The sequence below is a fragment of the Cynocephalus volans genome, chromosome 12 (assembly GCF_027409185.1).
Source record: "Cynocephalus volans isolate mCynVol1 chromosome 12, mCynVol1.pri, whole genome shotgun sequence".
Classification (NCBI taxonomy): Eukaryota; Metazoa; Chordata; class Mammalia; order Dermoptera; family Cynocephalidae; genus Cynocephalus; species Cynocephalus volans.
The window spans coordinates 96,541,683-96,549,596 of NC_084471.1; positions in this window are offsets into that span (position 1 = coordinate 96,541,683).

Below are 7,914 nucleotides of genomic sequence, written 5' to 3' on the forward strand. Positions count from 1 at the left end.
AAATTCCTGCATTGATAGAGATAAATAAAAGACACATTGAAGTAAAACAGCACACTGGTTAGTAAAATATTGATATGTGTTTACATATTGCTCATTGTAGATAAGAATACAGTGTAACTGATAACTATGGTATTCTGAGTTCTAACAGTATTAGGCATCATGAACAATTGTGTGAGCTTCGAGGTCAGTTTAATGTTAGAAGACAGACTAATGCAATTAATATAATTAACTATATTACAAGACTGAAGGAGAAAAATCCTATCAATATAGTTCTAAAAACGGTTAGGTCGGATAAGAACACCACCTTGTAACACCAAGGTGAAGAATTCGTATCTTGTCAAGGGCTTGGCTTCCCATACTGGCCAGCGCCAAAAAACAATAGAGGTGTAAAAAGGTTTTGATAGAATTCAGCATTCATTTATTCATAAGAGAAACTCTTAGGCACTAGAAATAAAAGGGGATTTCCTTAACCTGATAGAATATCTGAAAGAAACAGCACACCCAATGATGAAACACTGAAAGCATTCCCTATTAAGTTGGGTACAAGACAGGGATGGTGGGTACTCCCATTTCAATACAGCATTGCACTAAACATTCGGGTAACCCAAAAAGGCCTGAATGTTGGGGAAAAAAGTTATAGAATGTGATAATTTAAAGATTATTTATAGAGGTCATATATAAAAAATGAAAACCTAATAAAAATTATTGGAATTAATGAGAGTTTAGCAAGGTTACTGGATTGTTAAAAAGTTTAATGAAAGCACTCGCATTTCAGTACATTAGCAACAAAAACAAAATGGAATTTTAAAATCTGCCATATAAAATATAATCAAGAGTTGTAAAGTACATGGGAATAAATCTGACAAAGTATGTTTCCCCACAGGAAAAGACTGGCATGCTGAAATGTAGAAATTTAGGAAAGTTTAATGAACAATCACTTATTACGGTATGGTAAGAATCATAAGCAACCCAGAGAGAAAATGAAATACTAACCATAGATCTGAATGAGCCACTGAAAGGGAGCAGGTATGTGTACCTGTATTCACAGAGACAGCTGTGGCTGTAGGAGAAGGCTACTGTACAAGAGCTCTACCTGTCAGTAGAGGAACACAGCTGCTGCTGACAATTGTCAGCCAGCAGTGGGGTAGAAGTCAGGGAATGAATAGCAACTTAGATTTCCTGCCCATGCTTCCCATTGGTCATACCTATTCAGAGGCCAGAAGGCAAGGGAGCCCTTTGATGGAATCCGTAAATGTTGACTTTCTAGGACATGAACCACGGTGCAGAAAGAAGGAGAGAGGTTCTGGTCAAGTAAATGGAGAATAGGCAGCATAATGTTTAAGACCTGTATGGAGAAGAATACATTTTGTTGAAAGGCATTAAAGAATACAAATATACATGAAAAATGTTCATGATATAGTATGTTCACGGATTGGAAAATTCAATACTGGAAAAATGTCAGTGCTCTTCTGTTAGAGGCTGAATTGTGTCCCCTCCCTCCAAATTCATATGTTGCAGTCCTTACCCCCACAATATCAGAAAGTGACTTTATTTGGAGACAGAGCCTTTAAAGAGATAAGTAAGGTAAAATGAGTTCATATGGATGGGCCCTAATCCAATCTGACAGTTGTTCTTATGAGAAGAGGAGATTAGGACACAGACAACCCACAGAATACACAGACCAAAAAATGCCCAGATGAGGACACAATGAAGAGGTGGCCATATGCAAGCCAAAGAGAGAGGCCTCAGAGGAAATGAAAACTGCTGGCACCTTGATGTTGGACTTCTAGACTCTAGAACCATGAGAAAATAAATTTCTGTTATTTAAGCCACATAGTCTGAGATATTTTGTTATAGCAGACCTAGAAAACTAATATCCCCAAATCAAATTGTTTTCAGATTCAATGCAGTTCCAAAGAAAGCTCCAATTGTTTTTAAATAAAACTTTTTATGCTGATGTTAATAGTTATATAGAAAAGCAAGAGGCCAAGAGTAGCTAAGACACTCCAGAAGAAGAAAAACAGGGGGAGAGGACTTCTCTAACTCGGTATCAAGCATATTTTGAAGTTATAATAGACATTTTGGCAATGGCAGACAGGGATAAACAAATAGAAAAAGGAACAGAATAAATAATCCATATATTTAGAAGTCTAGTTAATGACAAAGCTGCACTGTAGATCAGTGGGAAAAGAATAATATTAATAAACAGTACTGGGCAAACAGGTTATCCATTTGAAAATGAGTGAAACTGGATGCCTACTTCAAACCATACATCCTAGGTGAAATATGAAATATTTCATAATTTGAAAGTCAAAAGTATAAAATATGTAGAAGATGCAAAAGGAGAATGATCTTCAAGTAAAGAAATGTCTCACTAAGCTCAAAGTGTGCAAACCATTAAAAAATTTGTTGTTTAAGTTTAACTACCATAAATTTAAGAAATTCTATTGCAAAATAACATAGAGTTGAAATGGCAAGTCAGAGCAGGAAAAAATATTTGCAACACATATAACTGACAACACAGTAGTACAAGAATATGTACAGAACTCCTACAAATCATTAAGAAGACAGACAACCCAATAAAAAGATAGGGAAAGATGATCAAACTCAGCAATAGTCAGAACAGCATAAATTAAAACCTCCGTGAAGTATCATTTCACATTTACCATCAGCAGAAATTTAAAAGTCACATAATTCTGGTGTTGGCAAGGATGTGAAGCCAGGGTATGGTAAGATTGTAAATTATAACTATTTCAGAAAAATAATATGGCAATATCTAATACTGTTAATGACATACACAGCAACTTCACTCCTGGATATATACCCTACAGAAACCTTTCCACATAGTATAAAGAGATGTAAAGAATATTCATGGCAGGATTGTTTGGAATAGCCTAAAATTAGAAGACCAAAAATATCCATCCATAATAGAATAGAATACAGATGCTCCTGAGCTTACAGTGGAGTTACATCTCAATAAACTCATGCTAAATTGAAAATATCTTAAGTGGAAAGTGTGCTTTTGACTTAATGATATTTTCAATTTACCATGGGTTTGTTGAGATGTAACCCCATCACAAGTCAAAGAACGTGATAAATACTTATGCATAATAAATGCTTTGCACCATAGTAAAGTTGAATAATCACAAGTTGAACTATCCTAAGTCAAGGACCACCTGTATAAACTCTGGAATACTCATACAATGAGATAAGTCACAGAAACAAAAATTCAACATGAATGAATCCAAGAACCATGATGTTGACAATACATACAGATGTTTCATTTTTATAAAGTTAAAAACTGTGCAAAAGAAAGCATAAATCATCTAGGGATATAAATATATGTGATAAAACTATTAATAAAACAAGGAATAATAAATAGGATTAAAGATTGAGAGGCAGAGAATGGAAGAGGCACATGGAGCTTCAAATTTTATAATTTTTTTTCTTAAAATTGATGGTGTATACTCAGGTGTTTGTTACAATGTGTTTTTTTTTATATCCTACATATGTAGTTTTATAAATATCCTTTAATTTTTTCTTAATATTTGCTGTAGGCAGAATTCTAAGATAGCCCTCAATATTCCAGTCCCCTGGTATACATGTCCTATACATGCCCTGTTCCCTCTGAGTGTGGACAGAAGATGTAAATATAATGAGATAGTCGCTGCTTTGAGTTGCATTATAAATTACTCCTATGAGCCTTATATAAGGCTCCATTTTAGAAGATCAAAGAGAGAGATTCTTCTGCTTGCCATGAAAAAGCAAACTACTACATTGTAGACAGAGGGCAACATAGCAAGGTCCTGAGAGTAGCTGCTAGGAGCTGAGAGCACTCCCTAGTTGATAGCCAGCAAGAAAACTGGGATCTTAGTGTATAACCATAAGGAAATGTATTCTGCCAACAACGTGAGGGAGCTTGGAGGTGGATATTTCTCTAGTTCAGCCTCCATATGAGGACACAGCTGGCCAGTACCTTGATTTCAGCCTTGTAAGACCCTGAGCAAAAGTCCCAGCTAAAACATGCTAGATTCTTGACACATAGAAACTGTGGGGTAACACATTTGAGGTGTTTTCAGTGGTTAATTTCCTGGTAATTTGTTACATCATGAGAGAAAACTAACACAATATTTAATGAAACAAAAAGAAACCCAATTGTAACCAAATATTTGTGAAAATCCAAATATTTAATGTATTGATTTTTTTTTTTTAGCAGACTAACCATTCTTTAGCTAGCTATCACAGTAAAAACATGGTAAGATAAACGAGCTTTAAAGTCAGTGAAAGTAAAATTTTTATTTCTTATGTCAAACCAAAACAACATGAGAAACAAATGAGATTGATAAATACAAGAATAAAGCATAGTAGGCATTGTATGAGATAAATACTTAAAAACAAGACTATAACAAGTTAGTGTTGCAGATTGATACTATATAGTGTATTGACCTAAAAAAAGAAAGTGAGGCCAAATATATGAAGTAGAGTTTATTTGGGCCACAGCATTGCACTGGAAATGCACATGCCATAGTAAATTATGTATGGAACACGAAGGGTTTTAAAGGAAAAGTGATGGAGTATGACATAATTGTTTGGGCATAATTTTCCTTGGCTACAAGAAACAATAACAAGAGTGACACCAGTCTGAGGCTGGACAGACAGTTGCTGGTAGTTGTCCCCTAAAAAGTATTCTTTAAGTGATGGCTTCTGTGCAAGGTTGTGGTTTGGCAGAGTCCTTTGTGATAATTTTTGTTCTCAGGCATTCATGTGTGAGAACCCCCCCCCTTCACGTCCTTTCCTGGGTCAATTTGTCAGAGTTCTTTTTTTAACACAAGTAACTCCATTTTGATTCTGACAGCTTTCACAAGTGTGTAGTGGTGGTTAATGGTGACCTGCCCAGATCCCCTGTACTGGTTGGTGCACCCATCCACCAGCTGTTGTGCTGTAAGTGTGGCTGAGAATGTTTACAGCTGACCCTCTTCACTGGATACTGGAGTTGCTTGCCTGGGAGGTTGTTATTTCTCCTCCTCACCCCATGACCCATAGCCATTGGCTGACTAACAGAAGCTATCTCCCTCACTTCAAGGCAAAGGCTATTATGTATGACATGCTTGGGTCTACTAAGCCCCTCCACCACGTGGATCAGGACAAAACTGTAGTTTACCTGAGCTCACATCCTTACTTGGCTCTTTCTCCTTCTCTATCCTCCTGCTTTCCTAACTCCTTTAAAGGTTGTTGTTTTTTCTTCCTGAAGAGTACTTCAATAAATCACATGTGCCAAAGCTCTGCTTCTAGGGAACCTAAACATATTATTAGTTTAGTTTACTGCCTACTTTTTAGTAGGCAGTAAACATAAGTTAGTAGGCTCATGATAGACTTTCAAAATTATAATATCAGATTTGCTCACCTTCTTGTGTAAATGTTGTTAGATTAAAAGTAAAGGTACTGGGCCGAGCCCGTGGTGCACTCGGGAGAGTGCGGCACTGGGAGCGCAGCAACGCTCCCGCCGCGGGTTCGGATCCTATATAGGACTGACCAGTGCACTCACTGGCTGAGTGCCGGTCACGAAAAAACGACAAAAAAAAAAAAAAAAAAGTAAAGGTACTAATCAAGTGCACATGGGACATTTTCCAGGAATTAAGTCTCATTAGATTTAAAAAGACAGATATCATTCAAAGTATCTTCTCCAACCACAACTGGAAAAAGAAAGCTAGAAATGAAAAACAGAAGGGCAACGGGGAAATTCACAAATTTGTGGAAATTAAACAACATGCTCTTAAGCAACCAATTGATCAAAGAAGGAATCACAAAGGAAATTATAAAATACGTAGAGCTGAATAAAAACAAAAACATAACATTCAAAACTTACAGAAAACAGTGAAAAAAGTGCTAAAGAGATAATTTATTTCTATAAATGATCATATTAAAAAAGATGATCTCATGTCAACAGCCTGTTTTACAACTTAAGGAACTAGAAAAACTAGAACAAACTAAGCCCAAAGCTAGCAGGAGGGAAGAAATAATAAAGATTTTTAGAGCGGAGATAAATGAAATAAAGAATTCAAAAATTAACAAACCTAAAAGTTGGTCTTTGAAAAGATCAACAAAGTTGACAAACTTTCAGCTGGATGAACTAAGAAAAAAAGAAGATTCAAACTATTAAAATCAGAAATGAAAATAGAGACATTACTACTGAATCTGCAGAGATATAAAGGATAATAAGAGAATACTATGAACAATTATACACCAATAGATTGGATAACCTAGATGAAATTTAAAAATTCCTAGAAACACAAGACTTCCTGGACTACGCCATGAAGAAATAGAAAATCTGAATAGACCTATAACTAGAGAGGAGATTGAAACAATAATCAAAAATCTCCCAACAAAGAAAGGCCCTGGGCCTGATGGCTTCACTGGTGAATTCTACCAAACATTTCACAAAGAAACAACACCATTTCTTCTCAAGCATATCCAAAATGTTGAATAGAGGGAAGACTTCCTAACTTATTCTATGAGACCAGAATTACCCTGATACAAAAGCCAGGAAAAGATACCACAAGAAAAGAAAACTACAGACAAGTACACTTTATAAACATTGATGTAATAATCCTTAACAAAATGCTAGCAAACCAAATTCAGCAGCACATTAAAAAACTATACACTATGACAGATGAAATTTATTTCTGAAATGCAAGAATGGTTCAACAGACACAATGGATGTAATACACTACATTAACAGAAGAAAGGAAAATCACATGATTATCTCAGTTGATGTAAAGAAGCATTTGACAAAAATCAACACCCTTTTATGATTTAAAAAAAAAAAAAAAACTCAATAAACTAAGAATAGAAGGAAACTACCTCAACACTATTGAAGCCCTATATGAAAAACCCACAGCAAACATTATACTCAATGGTGAAAGACTGAAAGCTTTTCTGCTAAGATAAGGAATAAAGTAAGAATGCCTAGTTTCAACACTTCTATTCAGCATAGTTCTGGAAGTTCTAATCAGAGAAATTAGACAAGAAAAATAAAAGTCATCTAAACGGAAAAGAAGAAGTAGAATTATCTCTGTTTGCAGATAATATGATTTTATATGTAGAAAACCCTGAAGATTCCACACACAAAAAAATTGTTACGCTTAATTAATGCAGCAACCTAGTAGGATACAAAGTCAACACACAAAATTGTATTTCTGTACATTGATAATGAACAATTTGAAGAGGAAATTAAGAAAACAATTCCAGTTAGAATATCAAACAAATAAAATACTTAGCATTTAACTTAACCAAGAGGATGAAAGACTTGTACAAAACTACAAAACATTGCTGAAAAAAATCAAAGATATATTTAAATGAAAAGACATCCCTTTTTTATGAGTTGGAAGACTTAATAATGTTAAGATGTCAACACACCCAACGTTGTGTATAGATTCAACACAATTCTTAATAAAATCCAAATGACATTTCTTGCAGAAACAGAAGAACCCCTTGTAAAATTCATATGGAATCTCTAGGGACTCCAAATAGTCAAAACAATTGTGAAAAAGAAGAACAAAGCTGGAAGCTTTACACTTCCTGATTTTAAAATTTACTGCAAAGCACCAGTACTCAAAACAGTGTGGTACTGGCAATAAACACAGAGATATAGACCTGTAGAATAGAATGCAAAGTCCATAAGTAAACACTCTCACATATAGTGAAATGATCTTTGACAAGGGGCCAGGACCATTCAATGAGGGAAAGGACAGTCTCTTCAACAAATGATGCCAGGGAAACCGGATAGCCACATGCAAAGGAATGAAGTTGAACCCTTACCTGACCGCACATACAAAAATTAACTAAAAATAGATCAAAGACCTAAATGTAAGATGTAAAACCATAAAACTTTCAGAAGAAAATAGAGGGAAAAAG